Here is a 19,292-nt window from a genome sequence, read left to right as displayed (position 1 = left end):
TTCCCCAAACAGTTGTTCTTGGATATAAGGATAACCTTGAGCATCCCTGACCCAATAAATAAATGAATCCATTGGATGTTTGCATGAACGTTTGTTTGTCCCAACTCTTGGAGCTCATCATACAATGCAAAACAAGCCAGTGCTTTTAAAAAAAATTTTGTGGAAGCATAAGGAAAAAGCAGAAACATTTCGCAGTACTGACAGAGACCAAAATGAAAAATTTTCACATCAAAGAGCTCCATGAGTGGGTATTCTCATTGTTCTGTCATTCTTCAGACCTGGTTAGAAACGTGGTGTTAGCTATGATAGATAAGAATATGCCTCAGGCCAACTACAAAACCCAGCTTGTGATAATATGACATTTTAGTATCTACTGAGTTCTTGTAGAGTTATAGTCTTATTTTGTTTTTACAGAAAAAATAAATTGCTAGGCACACAGAGAAAATAATCTTACTGTCACCATTTGGTAGCAGAAGAAACTGGAAATGAGTCAGATTGGTAATTTGTCCCAAGTTTCTATGGACAGTAAACACCAAGGCCATGATCAGAATTCAGGACTGTGTGCCACACAATCGTCTGCAATCTAGTTTCCTCCCCATTGTGTAGAGCAGGGAAGTTTACTAAAAGTTATCCTAGGTCATTGGAACCCTAAATAAGCGTACTCACTCTCCAATATGCAGGGCTTTCTGATATACACCGTAGAATGACTTCATGGAATCTGGAGTCTAAAGGAAAACAAGGCAAAACTGAGAGTGCTAAAGAAAGAAAAGACAAATCAGGATATAAATACCAGAAGTACCAGCAATTCCAAGGAAAGATAGTGAAGTAATGTTGTATGTGGGGTTTCTCAAGAAAATGAACGAAGTGATCTCTTTATCTGGACATCTTCTAGTTGAATAGTCATTAGTTTTTGTTTTGTTTTGTTTTGTTTTTGCGGTACGGGGGCCTCGCACTGCTGTGGCCTCTCCCGTTGCGGAGCACAGGCTCCGGACGCGCAGGCTCTGCGGCCATGGCTCACGGGCCCAGCCGCTCCGCGGCACGTGGGATCTTCCCGGGCCGGGGCACGAACCCGCGTCCCCTGCATCCGCAGGTGGACTCTCAGCCACTGCGCCACCAGGGAAGCCCAGTCACTAGTTTTGATTCAAAATTATTTGACCTAAACAGGCTCGGGATAATAAAGCCCCACCTAACAGCGATGAAGTGTTGATAGATGAGAAGAATAGTCCTGCATCAGCTTTGTATTCAAAAGGAAGGTCAATTATGAACCAGTCTAGACTCCTTGGCCTTGTTATAAGGTAAGAATACTTAAGAGCACTTCAAAAAGATTAACTTCCGTGTTAATGAAAGGATTTACCCTGTTCTGTGAATGTTTGTAGGGACTTGTCGTGAAGAAGCCTGTGTTTTACTGCCTCTTGGAGGGGGAATGAATCAGCTGAGTTATGAGGGTTCTGAACTGCCTCAGATTCAATGCTGTTCATGAGATCTTCTCTCTTGGAAGGTGTAGATACACGATAGAGAAGAAATAAAAACAAAGCCCCCACGTGTAAACCATCCGTAAGAATCTCTGCCTGGGAATCTCCAAACGTAACTATCCTGAGTAAAGAGACAGGTTCATAGAAGGACGTCCAGCCCACAACTATGGAATTGGTAAAGATGACAGTGAGTCCCCGATCAGAATGGAGACAGCGTGACATTTGGCTAGGGTCAGGGTAGCATGCGGAAAGTGCTAGGAAGGAAGGTATCTGTGGACAAGAGGTTTCTCTGACACCCTCGTGAGCATTTTGTGTAGTTCTACAGCAAAGGTAACCTAGCAAGTCTGAGTGCCAGAAGGTTATTGGAACACAGAGACGTATCTAAAAGTACAATACAGTATCCCTTCTGCAAGATGAAATGTCAGCATTGTAAGAGCAATGATTAGGGCCGCTGGGTTATTCACAGAGGGAGTAATCAAGAATTCATGAGCGAAAGAACTACGGGGTAGTTCCAGTCCATAGCTCTGCGTGTCCATGGAAGGTTTCTGCCCCACTCTAACCATGACTTGATGATTTCAGAGGGGAAGGACATTGAACACATATGGAAAAAGTCCTACCTCTTCAAGGAGCCTTGAGAAGTCGCCTAGTTCAATGGTTCTCGGACTGTGGTTCTCAGATCAGCGTCACCTGGGAACTGGTTAGAGATGCAGCTCCTAGGGTCCTGCCTTCCACCTACAGCATCCAAACCTCTGCAGGTGGGGCTTTGCAGGTGTTTGCAATGCTTGCTCAAGTGGAGGAACACTGTTCTTGTTGAGTTGTTGTTGTTTTTTTTAATGTTTATTGGAGTATAGCCGATTTCCAATGTCGTGTTGGTAGTTGAGTTTTGCTCCCAACTCCGTTGGGTCAGAGGGTTGTGGCTGCCCAAAAGCGTGAGCTACTGCGACCTCATCTAAAAGATCTTCCTTTTAAAAAAAAAAAAAATCGTATTTTATATTGGAGTGTAGTTGATTTACAATGTTGTGTTAGTTTCAGTGTACAGCAAAGTGATTCAGTTATATGTAAACACATATAAAAGATCTTCCTTCACGCATTTGTCAAGAGTCAAACTCTCCTTGTTAGCATGGAATGAGTTTCTTGTTAATGCTTGGGTCTTCCTGTAGGTTTCTGTTTAATAGTCGGGGCTCATCTGCACCACTGCTGTCCAGACACACCTGCCGGCACTTATCTGTCACTAGAACATAATGGAAAGGGGGCTCTGATGAGATCGTTTCCTTAATGACAGCCTGGAAATGAAACTGCTAAGAAAATTGCCTTGAGGTGAAAACAGTAAGTAATGAATAGCAACTGGATGAGTTGAAAGCCTTCCATCTTATTTTTCCTATCCACCTTTTTTTTTTTTCCGGCACGCGGGCCTCTCACTGTTGTGGCCTCTCCTGCTGCGGAGCACAGGCTCTGGACGCGCAGGCTCAGCGGCCATGGCTCACGGGCCCAGCCGCTCAGCGGCATGTGGGATCTTCCCGGACCGGGGCACGAACCCGTGTCCCCTGCATCGGCAGACGGACTCTCAACCACTGCGCCACCAGGGAAGCCCTTGAAAATAATCATGATAGTGTTAGATTATTAGTTAATTTTCAGGTGCAAAGAAATGGCATCCTTACAGAAGGAAGAAGATATTCTCCTCATTGAAGTCATTCTGTTCCATCAGGAATTGGAGGGTTTTTGATGAAATCATTCCTTGTTAAGATACCTAAGCATTAGATCAGGTACTACTGATAAATCACAAAAGGAAATACTGATAAACTTTACTACCACAAATTATTTATATAGGATAAGCTGCTTATTTCCTAGAAAAAATATGTTACTAATATTAACTCGATAAAAGAGAGAAAAACTCATCGGTTTCACAATGCCAATCACAAGGTAGTGAAGAAATATATCCCCCAAATTTCATGACATCTGATTTATTTGAAGGGCGAGTTCTATGAAAATTTCAAGTTACAAGTTCAATTTCAAGTTCCAGTTACACCCGACTCCCACGTTGTGAATTCTCTGTGAGTGTAGTTTAAAGAATGTTTCCTCCACAATGTCAGGCTGCTGTAACACGGATATTTTTAAATGCGAAGCAAAACGAAAAACAGAATAATTAAACTTCCGTCAAGCGTACAAAGGCGACAATAAAAAATAAAACATTAGCAATCTTAATGCACCGGTCGGAAAAGACACACTGTTTCCAAACGGCAATTATTCCAGCAATGCGACGATGGTTCAATATTAGGTAATCTATTAAAATATCATATGAACATTGGAAGAGGAAAATAATGCGATCACAGCAAAGCGTACAGGGGGAAAATTAATGAATACAAAACCATGTCAAATAGGGAAAATTACTTTTTGTACAAGAAACTTCCAGCAAGCATCATGTAACGACAGAGTACTTGGCTGCAGGCGGGTTTGGAGATAATGCACTTCTACATGGAGAACAAAATGCCGATTTCTCCTTCCCTGACTTCAGGTACATTCCCAGAAATGCTCCAAATTCCCCTGAAGCATTAGGATGTGGACCAAACTGACCCACCCCTAAAAAGCCCATAGAAAGCTTAGTCTGGTGTCTCCTCAGACTGTTGGTTCCCAGTGAAGACGACCCAAGAGTTCCTAGAAAAATCTTCTTTGCTCGTCTCTTGCAAGTCACGAAGGATCTGGGGAAGATGACAACGTCGGAGCCAGGCTGTGTTAGGGAACCAACACGCATTAAAAAAAAATACCTAAGCAGTCTGGTGTGAACTGGTTGAGATGTGCTTTTGCCATTGCAACAAAAATCTTTTGCAATATATATTTTTAACGTATCTTGCTTGGGGCGGGTATATTTCAGTAAAGTAGGAGGGAAATTTTGAGGTTATTGGTGGGCTACAATGTAGAGAATCATTTCCCCAAATGCTGCCTGTATGCTGATAATCCTTCACGATATTGGTAGGTGTTTTACACACATATACTCACATACACAACATATACAAGGCAAGGAGAGCTTTGTGGACAAATACGTTAGGGCAGTGCTGGGTTAAAAAGTTAAAACAGCCGTCTTCACCAAGAGGTGCCAGGGTGTTGCATATACTCATGGTCAGTATGACTGTCTGTATGGGAGGACTTCCAAGATGGGTGTTTCCCACACTTATTTCATCTGCAGAAAATTAGTCCAAGAAGCGTACCTTGGGAAACACTGTTTTACACTACTGATGGTTCCATTTTCACGTGTCTGTTGGTTAAGTTCTTGTAACCAATCCTGCACAGAACGCAAAATACAGAGCACAGCAAAAATGCTCTGTATAAAGTATAAAAAGTATACTTAATTTAACTCAATGTAAGCCCAACAAGTTGAAGGCTTTGAGAAAATAATACCAAAGCAGACATTCCTTGCTAATTATAAACAAACAGTCAAAGTGAGTGAAAGGGCCATGATTGACCTCCTAAGATTGACATCATTGTAGATTCAGTGGCTCAAAAAGTGTAATGAAGTCATATACTGAGCTAACCAGCCTCCGTCCTTTTCTTTTTTATTCTTTTTAACTCTAGAAAAACAGCTGCAATAAATGATAGAAGTAGAAACTTAGGAAATTTTTTATTGTCAAAAATATAGCTGTGACAGTTATAAGAATCATATCTGCATCCCCACAGACAGTTATTTCCAAAACAACAAAGAGTAATAAAGACAGACACTAATATGACCGTCCCAGGTCATGATAGTTCAAACATAGCTGATTTGACTAATCCCAGATGATGAAATTTTTTTTAAACCAAATTTATCAGGAAAACCTTTCCACAAAATGAAAATCCATGGTTAGATATAAAAAATAGATATTGTAAGAGTTTATCATCCTATAGGAGCAGCACTTAGAAGTAGAAATTACCTAATACCAGAACAAAACAATGGACAAGTGACACAAATTATAAATGAAAAGGGAAGGAAAAAAAGCGGGTGGCTGTTAGCATGAAAAACAACTTCCTGCGTTATAGCAGGAAAACATGAAAAGCGTTTTAGCTAACAAGCTGACAGCTGATATACTCTTAGTAGGATTGCAAACATTTTCGAATGTTCCTGGAAAGCTGCTTGAGCGCTGACATTGAGTCTTTACAATGCTCATAACTTTTGACCACGTAATTTCAGTTTTAGGAATATTTCCTAAAGGAACTGTCAGAGTGCACTTAAGAGATTTCTGTGCATGAATGGTCATCATCATATTGTTTATTATACCAAAAAAATTGGAAGCAAAATGTAAATTGACTGAAGAACATAATCGTATTTGGATGTATGCAGCGTAGCCACAGAAGGAAACAATGCTTATGGTTTGATGTTATGTGAAAAAAGCAGGATATAAAACAATATATACATTTGGTCCCCGTTATGTTAAAAATATATTTGGAGATTTCAGGCTAGAGTATCAATATGAGTTTGGACATCTCAGCTCCATGAACCCACTCGGATTTTCTCTACATAAATAGCTAAAAATTGAAAAACTTGCCTCACTCAAAGGGATTATCTATATACCAGAACTGATTGAAAGAAGCAGGAGTAACTATTTGAAAATTTCTCATCAACTTAAACACACACACACACACACACACACACACACACACGCTTCAAGAGGAAGTATCTATATAAATTAGAAATGAAAGTCATGGAGAAGCAAATCGAAATCAGAGATTAAAGAAGGGAGACAAAAAAAAAAAAAGAAAGTGTTGGAGACAGTGAACAGCAGCAGACAGGTACTAAAGAAAACCAAACTGTCAAAATAAAAAACAATTATGAGGAAGTAACACCAAACCCAGAAGGCGGAAAACTGGAGAGAACAATGGACAGAAAGATAAGTAAAAACTAGATAGATGGCCGACTCAGAATTCCTACCTAGGTCTAAGGACACCCTGCAAACCAGAAGCCACAGAAGCACAGGAAGAAGACTTGACCAAAGAAGGAATCTTAAGCTCCAGATGGCCCCCAGGGCCAAGTAAAATCCTGCAAACACCTCCCACCGTGTGAAGAGTGTAAGCCGTGCTGGGCACCCCAGACCTCTGACCGAAGGGGAGACGTCTCCCAGAAGCTGGAGCGCTCCCCACAGCCAGATGGTTACTCATGAGAGGCGGCAGCACAAGCCCAGGGAAAGACCGTGCTCTCCCGAAAATAATGTGCTTAGACATGTAATGCCAACAACCAAGACATTAACTTAAAAAGGAACTCAGGAAAGGAAATTGGGGTGGAAAAGGGCTGAAGACAACGGCGTGGATCAGAATTGCTGTGAATGTGCTTACAGATGGGGGCAAATGTTAGAAAAACTAGACAAAGGGATCAGAATAATGTTGACAAGAACATAGCATAGCTTCAGTTATGAAAATAACACACCGAGAAATAAGCCCGTGGAGTCGGGGCAGGGGGTGTAGGTGTGTGCCCATGTTTGTGGATATTGAAAATAGAAAGGCAGTATCTCCAACCGCTGAGGGAAGGAAGGGAGCAAAAGATAGATCCCCACTTTACACCACACGCCAAAAGGATCCAGGGAGGACACGGATCTTATTTAGGAAGGTGTAAAAGAATGATAAGAAAACATAAATGAAGGTTTATTTTGATCTGTGTTAGAGAAAGCTTTTACACTAACGGTAAAGTTATGTGTGCTTGAAAGAATTTTGAGTATAAAACTAAGTAGATAAAAAGCAAAGAAATGTGATTATCACAACATTTATCCGAGAGAAAAGGTTAAAATTCTTAATCTATCGATTGCTCCTGTAAATCAATAAACAAAGATGCTCACATAAAAGAAAGATTAAGGACTTCCCTGGTGGTCCAGTGGGTGAGACTCCGTGCTCCCAATGCAGGGGGCTGGGGTTCGATCCCTGGTCGGGGAACTAGATCCCACCTGCCGCAACTAAGAAGTATGCATGCTGCAACTAAAGATCCCACACGCCACAGCTAAGACCCAGCGCAGCCAAAATAAATAAATAAATAAATGTTCAAAATAAATAAAGCCTTTAAAAAGAAGATTAAATATTTGCAGCCTGTTCAGAAAGGAAATTAAATAAATAAGACAAAATATTTAATGTCATTAGAAGTCAAAGGTAGATAAACTAGAACTATAATTCTAAGTAATTTTTGCCTATAAAATTGTTAAACATTTAAAATATATAATGGCCAATATTTGTGAGTGGGTGTCGTTTTTGACATATAATATCCAATACTTCTATCTCATGACCTTTATCATAATTTGTAATAACATAGTTACATACCAGATTCGGTGGGGTTTTTTTGTTTATTTGGTTGGTTGGTTTGTCTTTTTAAGTTTAAAAACTTTCTGTACAGTTTTTATAAGTTACACTCTATTTACAGTGATTACAAAGTATTGGCTCTATTGCCCGTGTTGTACAATACATCCTTGTAGCCTGTCTTATGCCCAATAGTTTGTACCACCCAGTCCCTCACCCCAAACTACCCCTCCCGCACTCTCCCCACTGGTCACCACTAGTTTGCTCTCTATATCTGGGAGTCTGCTTCTTTTCTTGTTGTTGTTGTTATATTCACTAGATTGTTGTATTTTTTAGATTCCACATATAAGTGAGATCATACAGTCTTCATCTTTCTATGCCTGACTTGTTTCACTCAGTATGATCATCTTTAGGTCCATCCATGTTGCTGCAAATGGCATTATTTCCTTCTTTTTTAGGGCTGAGTAATATTCCATTGTATACATGTACCACATCTTCTGTATCCATTCATCTGTCGATGGACATTTAGGTTGTTTCCATGTCTTGGCTGTTGTAAATAGTGCTGCTATGAGCATAGGGGTGCATGTATCTTTTCTAATTAGTGTTTTCATTTCTTTTCAGATATATACCCAGGAGAGGTATATACTGGCAGTTCATAATGGATTTGTTTTTAAAATTTAAGTTTCTCTCACTAAAAGATCAGTATCAGGAAGGTGAGATTCATATTTTTTCTACTGTATATTCCTGAAACACAATAGGACTTAGGCAATATTAATCCAAAGGATGAGTGAGTGTTGGTAGACTCTGGGTCCCTGCCCAAGGTCCTATAAACACACTCCTTCCTGGATGGCATTGTGGAAATATGTGCCCACATTTCATAAAATGTGCATCCTCACTGAATCAGCGATTCCAAGCCCACTGGTTTATCTCAAAGAAAAGCAGGCCTATTTTTCACTCAGATTGAATGGGCATCTATATCTACCTCACTTTCCTGGGAAAATGTCTCTAAGTGAAAAAAAGTGATAGGAAGAGGATAATAAGTCCATTATACTATGGAAAAGAGGAAAAAGTGAATGGTAGCACCGAAGAATTTGAGGAAGGTGCAGACACTCAGGCACCAGAGGGAAAGGAAAGCAGAAAAGAACCCCAGATTGGCTCAGGGCAGAAGGGAGCGGACAGGAGACCACGCCAGCGCTTGCAGGGAAAAGGAACGGAGCAAAAACCAAACAATAGAGCAAGACGGTCCACAGAAAAACTGGCCCAGCCCTGCAACCCTTCTTCCTCCGCTTCTTGGAACAGCCAGCTGCAGCGTTAGTCCACAGGCTGAAGCCCTAAGACCACATCCGTCAATGAAGACGGGGTGCCGTCTGTGTTAGAAGTGGACCGGAGCAGCGTGGAGGCTTCAGATCTGCCCTCTCCAGGGTCAGATTCCTAGCATCAGTTATCCAGGAGTTTTCAGCCAGCCTGCCACAAACCCACAGGGGAGAGGCTACCCTGTCGGTGAACCTATTGACCAGTAAACCTGCTGTGCAGGTACCTTCACCTGCTGGGGTTTTTTGTCTCATTTCCCAGGTGGCTAGGCTCCTGCATTTCCGCCCCCCCACAAGCTAAAATCAGAGATCAGTCAATTAAAAAAAAATCAGATCAATCGTATGAAGAAGAAAGAGGAGGCGAAAGAGATGGAGGAAAAGCAAGAATTTTAAGAGAAAGAAGAAAAAGAAAGGCGGGAGATAGGAGGGAGAGGAGGGAAGAAGAGGAAAGAACAGGAGGGGGAGGAGATGTATCTGAAGTTGTTGCGGGAGACCCTTAGTGCTGGGACCAGAGTGCATCTTCTGGTCCCCACTCCATGGAGAGAAGCCATCCACCCCCTCTGTGCATCCAGTGCAGAAAGGATGTGCGCCAGGCTGCCAACAGTTCTCTCAACCTCCTGCTCCCACTTTTTTGGGGAGAGTCACTGGATCTTGTAGTGGGATTCAGACTTCTGCCTGCACTACAAGGGTTTTCTCTTGGCCTGACGGATACAGTCCAGCCACCGTTGATCCATCAACACCCTCAACCGTAGAGATGCCCTGACCACTGGGAGACACAGACAACATGAAGGAAAGTCACAGCGAGCAGACCAAGATGTAAGACCCTGTGGGTGGAGGTCTGATGTGGAAATGAATCACGAGTGTAGCAAAATCAAGTCTAAGGACCGTGATGCAGGCATGGGGGAAATGCAAGGCCATCCTTCTAAGCTTTGGGGAAAGGAGCATAGAGGGCGGGAAATCTGACCTTATTTTAAAAGATAAGTAGAATCTGGGTAGAGAAGGGAAGGTAGAAGGAAGGTGGCTCTTATTGTTTATTTTGTTTTGTTTTATTGAACTATAGCTGATTGAGAGGGAGGGTGCTTTTACTCAAAGGGTTGACCTCTACCCATTGCATCAGCACCTCCTACTACTTATTAGAGATCCAGTTTCTCAGGATCCATCCATCAGAGAACGGATCCATTTATCTGTTTGGAGAAGTCTTCTAAGTGGTCCTATCTCATTCAAGTTTGAGAATCACTCCTCTAGGCAAACCGACCATCAGATGTGAAAGCAGAGGGGCATGGGGGAATAAACAAACGTGATATGTCTAGGGAGACACTAGGATTCTGAATTGAGTCCAAGATGTGATGCTTGCAAAATAATTTCTCCCCACCCCCTCCTCTCTGGGAGGCTCTCTAAGACCAGCAGGGAAGCCCAGGGTTTTCTTGAGAAGAGCTAGTAGCAGGGCATGTGAAGATGTATCAGCTGGAAAGAACTTCTTTCCTGAATTATCTGATAAAACATGAGGATGTCTGCCTGGAATGCAGATGCAATCCTGGAGGTGAAGCAGCCATTGTATGATCATGAAGAAGAAAACCAAACTCTATGGTTGGAGTGGCAGGAAGATAGAATTAACCTGGGTCCTTAACATCTATGTTGAACCTTAAGACTGCCTGCCTACCTACCTATTTTTTGTTATTTGGCAAAAATAAGTGTTTTCCAGTTAAATCACTTTAGTTTGGCTTTCCTCTGGAAGGCAGGCTAATACAATATTAGCTGATATAAAAGGTGTTTCAGAATCTAGGAAAACAAATAAATGAACAAAACATTGAAAATAAATAAATCACAACCATTTGTTCATTAGGCAAAGACTCTTACTAAAAAGAAGAAAAGAGAAAGGAGATTCTATCCCAGTATACAAGCTTCAGAGGAGCTGCGAATACCACCTGGGGTAAATTTTTGTTAAGAATATAGGTTTCTCTTTGTACAGATAGAAAGGACCAATGACATACGGTGTGTGCTACTGCTTCAGAGACCCATAGAGGTAACTGTCTCTCCCCCAATAACTTTTCTAGGTCATTACTAACCGAAAATGAAAAAGGTGAGAATATCACGGTACATGCATCGGTCAGCTAAATATTTGCTTTACAATATCCAGTGCTAAAGTTAAATTTACTATGGGTCATTTATAATAAAGTAAGTCTTACCTGACGCATATAGAAAGGAAAAGAAACACACAATGGAAATATGGGGATAGTTAAATCCTAGACAAATAACAGACCTCCCTCTTGGCTCTAAGGTGATGGGTAACTCTTGGAGATGGAAAGTGTCACAATGTTTCCCAACAGCTCATTACAGAATGACAGCAAAGGGCGCATAGAAGTCTGAAGAGCCAGCAGGAAAGAAATCAGATCTAACATCTTGGTTTTTTTTTTTATTTTTATTTAAAACTTGTACACTGTCATTTGCAAGATACACTGAAGGATTATTTCCTCTTCAGCTGAGAGATATCATAAAATAGAGCCCGTGTATGTGTGATAGAAACTACATGGCATGAACCCTGTATGTTTTTTCTATGTGAGCTTCACTTACTATCTGTTGATGCAGGTTATCAGGAGGGAAATTCTCTTTCCCATGAAGTTTTAATGCAGAGAAAATTGATTTAAATTGCAGCCAGTGATTGGTTTTAGCTAGGGATGATTAAATCTGAATGCACTTCTGGGTCTGAGCTCTGTCATTTCTGTTGTGAAACAGCAAATGTAATATCTGCTTAGACGCTTCTCTTAGTTGGTTCCATAAAGAGGTAGGGGACTGGATTCTTTCATGGCCTTGGTGGCAGGGAACACTCGCTCCATTTTGAGAATTTCTCTTTAAAACATGGTTTGGGGTCAGCAAACATTGGTGAATGTCCAGCTAATCCACATTTTCTCCACATTGGTTATTTCCATTCTTTCCAAATTGCAGTAATTTAGTCATTTTGCTATGTAGTGGTTTTCATTTTAATTTCCCTAAGACTAACCAAGTTGAGTACCCTTTAAAAATATATATATATGTGTGTATATAAATATATATTTGAGAAACATACAACATGAAAGTCACAGTGAGCAAAAAAAGATATATATATATAATATGAACATTTGTATCTTAGACATCATATATAATATATAAAAACATAAATCAACATATTTGTAATATATAAACATTTATATTTAAAATATTATGTGTGTGTGTGTGTGTGTGTGTGTGTATGTGTGTGTGTGTGTGTGTATTTGGCCATTTAGGTATCATTTCCTTTTTTTTTCTGGTATCTGTCTTAGATTTTTAATCCATAAAAATCCCAAGGTATCAAATAAATGCCTTCTTTTTTCTTCTCCCCTTATTCCATGCATGCTTTTTACCCCAAGTATTCATAAATAAAATAATTTTACAAATAAGATTGAAAAAGAGGTTTAGCAGAGAAAACTGTTTCCTCTTGGAGTTTTCCCCCTGCCAGTACACCACACAGACCTGCATGAACCTGTGACTTTGAATGGGGAGAGAATTGTATGTGACCGCCGTGACTTGCAATACAGTCCAGTTTTGGAAATGAAGGTCCTGTCTTGGCTTTATTTATTATACAGTGCGACTCTGGGCATGTTGTTCAAACTCTCCACAGCTTGTTTTCCTTACCAATAAAATGATCCAATCAGTTACTCGAGGATTGAATGAAGCAGAGTCTGTATTTCTCATAATTTGTGTATTTACTTACTTATTACAATCTCACAGATGTCGAGGTGATATTACATCTTATCCCCAGCTACCTGCACTCATATATGAGTTTCTTTAACTACAGGCTGGACTCATATCTGGGGTTTCTTTAATTAAAGTCTGGTTAACAGAGTAAAGTAAGAAGTCAAAAACCTGCTTCAGTGCATTTTTGAGTAGTTACTTGTATTTCAAAGATTTTGCCAATTTTGAGGATAAAAGTTCCCTATTTAGATAAATAATACTAGTCATGTTGCCTTGATCACTGTGTTAGGACTTACTCCATGGGACATGAAACTGCAAAAAGAAACAATAAATAACCCCAGGGAAGCTGGCCATGTTCTTTGAATCGCTGAAAGCAGAGAACACCTCAGAATACAGACAGAAGTATTTCTGTATATGTTGAAAGTGATCATTAGAAACATCTGTTTGGTCTGATCCCCTAGAGGCTTATGAAGAATCCCAGTAATAATAATACTCATTAGCAGAACATTATTTCTCTTTATTCGATTTGTCACTTAATCCAATTAAAATGTGCTTGGATAACATCTCAGGAGGAAAGATTTCAATTGTACCCATCTAGTTGCAAAGGCAAGCAGATTTAATAAAGTTCCGTGTTTTAAGAAAACCCCAGTAACAGCCGAGAAGATGCTCTTTTTAAAAAAAATTATTTTATTGAAGCATAGTTGATTTACAATGTCATGTTAATTTCTGCTGTACAGCAAAGTGCCTCAGTTATACATATGCATACATTCTTTTCATGTTCTTTTCCATTATGGTTTATCACAGGATATTGAATATAGTTTTCTGTGCTGTACAGTAGGACCTTGTTGTTTATCCATTCTATATAGAATTCTCTATGTAATACTTTGCATCTGCTAATCCCAAATGCAAATGGCATTACTTCCTTCTTTTGTAAGGCTGAGTAATATTCCATTGTATATATGTACTATATCTTCTTTATCCATTCCTCTGTCAATGGACACTTAGGTTGCTTCCATGTCCTAGCTATTGTAAAGAGTGCTGCTATGAATATTGGGGTGCATGTGTCTTTTCGAATTAAGAGTTTTCTCTGGATACATGCCCAGGTGTGGGATTGCTGGATCATATGGTAGTTCTATCTTTAGTTTTTTCAGGGACCCCCATACTGTTCTCCATAGCGGCTGCACCAATTTACATGCCTACCAACAGTGTAGGAGGGTTCCCTTTTCTCCACACCCTCTCCAGCATTTGTTATTTGTAGACTCTTTAATGATGGCCATTCTGACTGGTGTGAGGTGATACCTTATTGTAGTTTTGATTTGTATTTCTGAGAAGATGCTCTTGATTTCTAGATTGGGCATTTCTTGTGGGTCTGCTGGAGGAAACAGCAGGTGGTACTTTCCAAGGTTAGAACCCCAAAGTTCAGGGGTTCAATGGAAGGGTCATTTCCAAAGACCCACCCATCTTGCTCCTGTACCTAGAACGTTATCACTCAATTTGGTGGTAAATAAGAACCATAACCACAGAGAGAAGCTTGGAGGAATCCATCCAAAAAAATATAGCTTGTCTCAAAAATATTTTTTCAAATAATAGAGGAAAAAAGTATCTAGCAGTGTTGGTACAGAGCGTGGGATCATTGTTTTTCCGTTTCCTCCTTGATCTTCTTTCAGCTGTTTTCAAATGAAATTTTTATGCCAGAAACTAGTTTACTCTCATGAAAGTAAACTTTTGTAGGTAAAAATACAGCACAGTTTCTTTTCCAGAATTACCTTTAAAAGCTAAAGCCAGAGTTACATAAAGCAAACGATTGCCTGGTAAACTTGAATAATGCATAATAGTACCCTTTAGGGATGTATCCCAACTCTTATTTCTGTGTTTCCACAGGAATGTAAAGAGCATTTTAATTTTTAATTGAAGACTTTCTCTAGTGTGTCAAGGGCGAAGCTAGATCATGATAGTCAGACCTATTCAGTGCTGGACGCAGAATCCACGTTATAAGTCCAAGCTTTCCATGTCCTCTACCTGTTATCACTGTGCGATTCTCACCACTGCCTTATATAGGAATCAGTTACCATAAGCGGAGTTGGAATCCAAAGAAACGTGTATCTGCCAGTTCAGGACCATCATCCGTTTGCTTTTTTCTGTTGCGTTTTCAGAAGGAGGTCCGTTAAGACAGTCAGGAGTTACTTGACGGTGATGAAAGCAGTCATCTAGACTTCTGTTTTTGCACGAAACAACTCCATGTGCCAACCGGAGTTTGACTCCATGCCACTGCCCTGTGTTATCAGATCCTTTTTAACCCCGACCATTAAATATTGGAGCAAAGAATGCCCCTTGGTGACCTCCATCACGTAATAGATCAAGGAGAAAACGCACTTGCAGGAGACACTGTGGACTTTGCCTTAATGGCTTGCGCAGGTAATGCTTATTGTAGATGAACACAATCGGTGTGGTGTCATGTAATGACAGGTAGATGGCTCTGATAGGGGAGAATAGGCCACTTGCTGGATGTGTGCGTTGAGCCCAGTCCTTCAACTTCTCCAGACATCGCCTCCACAGTTGTGAACTGGTGCTAAGTCCTTGGGGAGATGTTGCAGTTAAATAAAGCAGCAACGTGTGAGCATGCTGGGTGCACTGGGACACTTTCTGCACACCTCACTGGCTTCACCATTTATTGGACCCTCTTGCTCTCATAGCATTTTTCTACACACCCTCGTTCTGCATCCACTACGTAGAACTAGACTATTTTAATCTATCGCCCCAGTTCTCGGACTAGGCACTCAGAGGAAATGCTGACCTCATTCCTGTACTCCTGGAATTCGATAATGTTCCTCTCACTCCATAAGCACCTGGTGAGTGAACAGATGAAGGATTGCATGACAAATTACCGCATGATCGAATGAGCAGAAAGGATGAATAAACCCTGTACGTTTCATAAGAATATGGTGCCAAAAGTGTAGAGTTTTGGGGAGAAGAATACACGCATCTGCTTTATTGCACGTATTTTCAGTTGCTTGTTGTCTAGTCCACTAAACTAAGGCTATCCTAAGACTATTCATTGAAATTTCACTCTTCATACTATTGCTAAGGAAGAATGATCTCTGGGTCTGAATTGCAGTGATCCCTATAAATATTCTTCTGAACCATATTTTCCCACATTATTATTTTTTATTGGTGTGTGTGGCTGTGTCTTTAATGACTGGTGTCTCTCCACTGGGGTATAAGTTCAGTGGGTGCTTCAGGCACGCTCCTCCTCTATCCCCAGGATGTAATACAGCATGTGGAACGTGGGACCACTATGATTAATTTATATTTTGTATTAGAAAAGTCCATAGAGCTTATTTTTTTTTTAATTCTCAAAGTTAAAAATAATTCTAAAAGCAAAAATTCTGAATTTAGTATGTTCCTTGTTGAAAAGTGAAAATGTGGGACAATGGTAGCGCTACTACTGGTCACTCAGAAGTGATTATAAATACTGTGCTTTTCCAATGAATTATAGTTGATTCGTTCTTTATATTTTTTCAACATTTTTCTTATGGTGTGTTTAAATGGGGTCATCATTGGGAATAATTAGTATTCTTTGTCATTTTGTGAAGGAGGAGCTCAGTTTATTATTTCAGAGTCTGCTTCACCAGAAACATTTAAAGGAAAATGTGATCAAACATCGTGGGGGGAGGGAAAGGGGGAGTGGCAGGAATGTGCAAATAAAATGTCTACTCTCTTGGGCTTCCCCGGTGGCGCAGTGGTTGAGAGTCCGCCTGCCGATGCAGGGGACACGGGTTCGTGTCCCGGTCCGGGATAGCGGCTGGGCCCGTGAGCCATGGCCGCTGAGCTTGCGCGTCCGGAGCCTGTGCTCCGCAACGGGAGAGGCCCGCGTACCGCCAAAAAAAAACAAAATAAAAAAATAAATAAAAGTTAGGCTTTTGTCTCCAGATTTCCAAAGTGCCGAAATAAATTTGGTCAAAACATGTTTGGGGGTTTCCCACCCTTTTCATTCAGATGAAGTATAATTAATTTTATGTGTCTAAAAGCCCTCAATAAAAATAAAAATAGTCTTAGAGAACCAGGAAGAAGAACAAGCCCAAATGACTTTATTAATGAGCAAAGTGAGATTAAAGGTAATCTCTGGGCTCCGAGAGGTGAGAAATGGGTTTTGTCTTGTTCTTTTTCTAGTGCCCAGTGTCCGCCATTCAGGTGAGCAAATGGCGGGATGTTAAATCAACTCACCCAACACAGTAGAGATCACTCAACACGATTCCATGCTGAATCCCAGGGCCCTCACATCAGGGTCTCCCTGCAGCCCTGACACCCATATTCTTTAGGCCGAAGAATAAATGCCTTGTAGTACTGTTGAATTTCAAAATTATAATGAGTCTCAAAACTCATTCCATAAAATGCAAGAATGGCTCCATATCTGTGAATGCCATGCACCATGATATTAAATCACAGAGGACGTAAGCCATGGGATCCGTATGTGCCAAAACCAATCTGATAAAATTCAGTGTCTCCTCCGGCTAAAATGCGTAATGAAAAAGGACTGATAATTTTATGATGAACAAATAGTATTCTCAGCTGTGAACCAGCACTTTAATTCATATGGAAACATTAAAGAGATCCCTATTAAAGTTGGTGTAAGATAAGGATGCCCAATTTGTTATGATTTAACGTTGTGAAATTACTGCACAGTTCAGTTAGACAAAAGAGAGAAATAGGGAATGCAAATTAGGAAGGAGGAAATGCAGTAATTTGCAGATGGGAGTGTATATGTGGAAAACATTGATGTAATCTAAAAAGCTGTTGGAAACAAGAAGAAAATTCAGTAATTTTATTCAGTACTGTATATATGATCTATAACACATAATATATGCTCTTGCTTTTTAAGAAATTGTTTTACATTCCTCACAGTTTTTCCATGGGAACTTAATACATATGAACTTGTAGACCGTAATAGTCCATATCAAAGCATGGTGTTCAACAATATTAATAAAAGTTCAGTAGAGATGTGTGATTAGACAGATCAATAGAAGAATAGAGAATCCTAAAATTGCCCCCAGTACATACTAAAATTTTATTTTTAATACAGATGGCAATTCAGACCAAGCCAGGACACCTAAAACAATCACCCACCCCTTATGTATCAATACATTGTGTCAAATAGCTAAAAATTTGTGAGGGTGGGGGGATGTACGTTTACCCCTTCCAACAAAGGAAATAGTACACAAACCAAAGATTTAAACATAAAAGGGGTATGTTTTTAACATATTTTTAATATTTTATTGAAATATTTTAATATTAAAAAAATAATGTTAGAGTATCAGAGGCATTTCTAAGGAAAGCAAAAATCCAGACACTATAACAAAGAAATTGATAAATTTGGTAATATAAACTGAAAAACAAAACCCAACAATTCCTGCATAAATAGCAAGAAACATCAAAAGTATAAAATCATGCAAAATATTATGTACAAAGCCACGTTTGCCTGCTGTTGATAGCTTTTACAATTTAATGAAAGACCAAGATCCCAGCAGAAAGAGTAGACCAAGGACGGGAACAGATATTTCATGGAAGAATAAATACTATTTGCTTATAAACGTAAGAAAAACTGTCCAACCACGTTCATAATACTAACAGGAGAATTAAAACAATTAGATATAGATATACAGATATATTTTTTTACCCTGTTGTTTTGAGAAAGCTCAAAGTATTTGAAAATACATATAGTATTGGCAAAGATGTGGGGAAACGGAAGCTATTGGTAGGAACATAAAATGGCGTGATCTCTTTGGAAAGAAATGTGATCTAGCAATTCCAAATCTAGATATTTATGCTACCCATCTATTCAAATATGTGCACAGCTCAACAGATAAAAAGGCTCATTTTGGCATGATGTATAAAACAAAGGACTTGAAACCACCTAGGTGGACGTAATTGAAGATTAGTAAAATAAAGTATGATACCTCCGCAAAAAAGATGACTTTGATGCAATGATACATGGATGATGAAATGGAAAGTTTTCCCAGATCAACTGTTAAAAGAGAAAATGAAGTGCAGAAGAATGTGTATAATACCTTCCACTCGTGGAAAAATAATATATATATACATATATATGCATACGTAAGTATATAATATACACACCTGTACACTGATTGTTGGTCTGGGTTTTGACCATGTTCTATTCTTTGCACATCCCTTTTTTCTTCTGAGATTTTTTTCTAACATGGATATGCATTACTTTTAAGTTTAAAAGCAAGTTAAAATGAAAAACAAATGAAGGTAGAAAGATGAAATAAGAGCCATCCCCATCACCTTACTTCCTGAAATGTTCTTTTCCTCACAGTGTGACCCAATACCGTTCTCTTTTTAGAGCCAAATGAAAGCCGACAGCCCCTGGGATCTTTTCCCAAATAAATACCGATTAGTTACCCAGCTATAAGCTACAATTAATCTCGCTTTCGTCCAGAGTGAATTCATAATTTAATATTTCCTTGACAAGGCAGGAGATGTATTAGGAATTTGCTGTCATTGCTGTCAATTATTGTGGTGCCTTAGACGCACGTAAGTC

General features: G+C 39.8%; 1 protein-coding gene across 7 annotated transcripts in view; it reads left to right on the top strand.

Annotated features, from left to right (window-relative positions):
• Positions 1-19,292, top strand: part of NLGN4X (neuroligin 4 X-linked) — a 921,956-nt gene that overhangs the window by 308,302 nt on the left and 594,362 nt on the right. The gene's annotated exons all lie outside the window — the stretch shown is intronic.

This window comes from Stenella coeruleoalba, assembly GCF_951394435.1.
Source record: "Stenella coeruleoalba genome assembly, chromosome: X".
In the NCBI taxonomy this organism is placed as follows: Eukaryota; Metazoa; Chordata; class Mammalia; order Artiodactyla; family Delphinidae; genus Stenella; species Stenella coeruleoalba.
The sequence above is the reverse complement of the archived record's forward strand: the minus strand, read 5'-3'. Positions and strand labels throughout refer to the sequence as shown.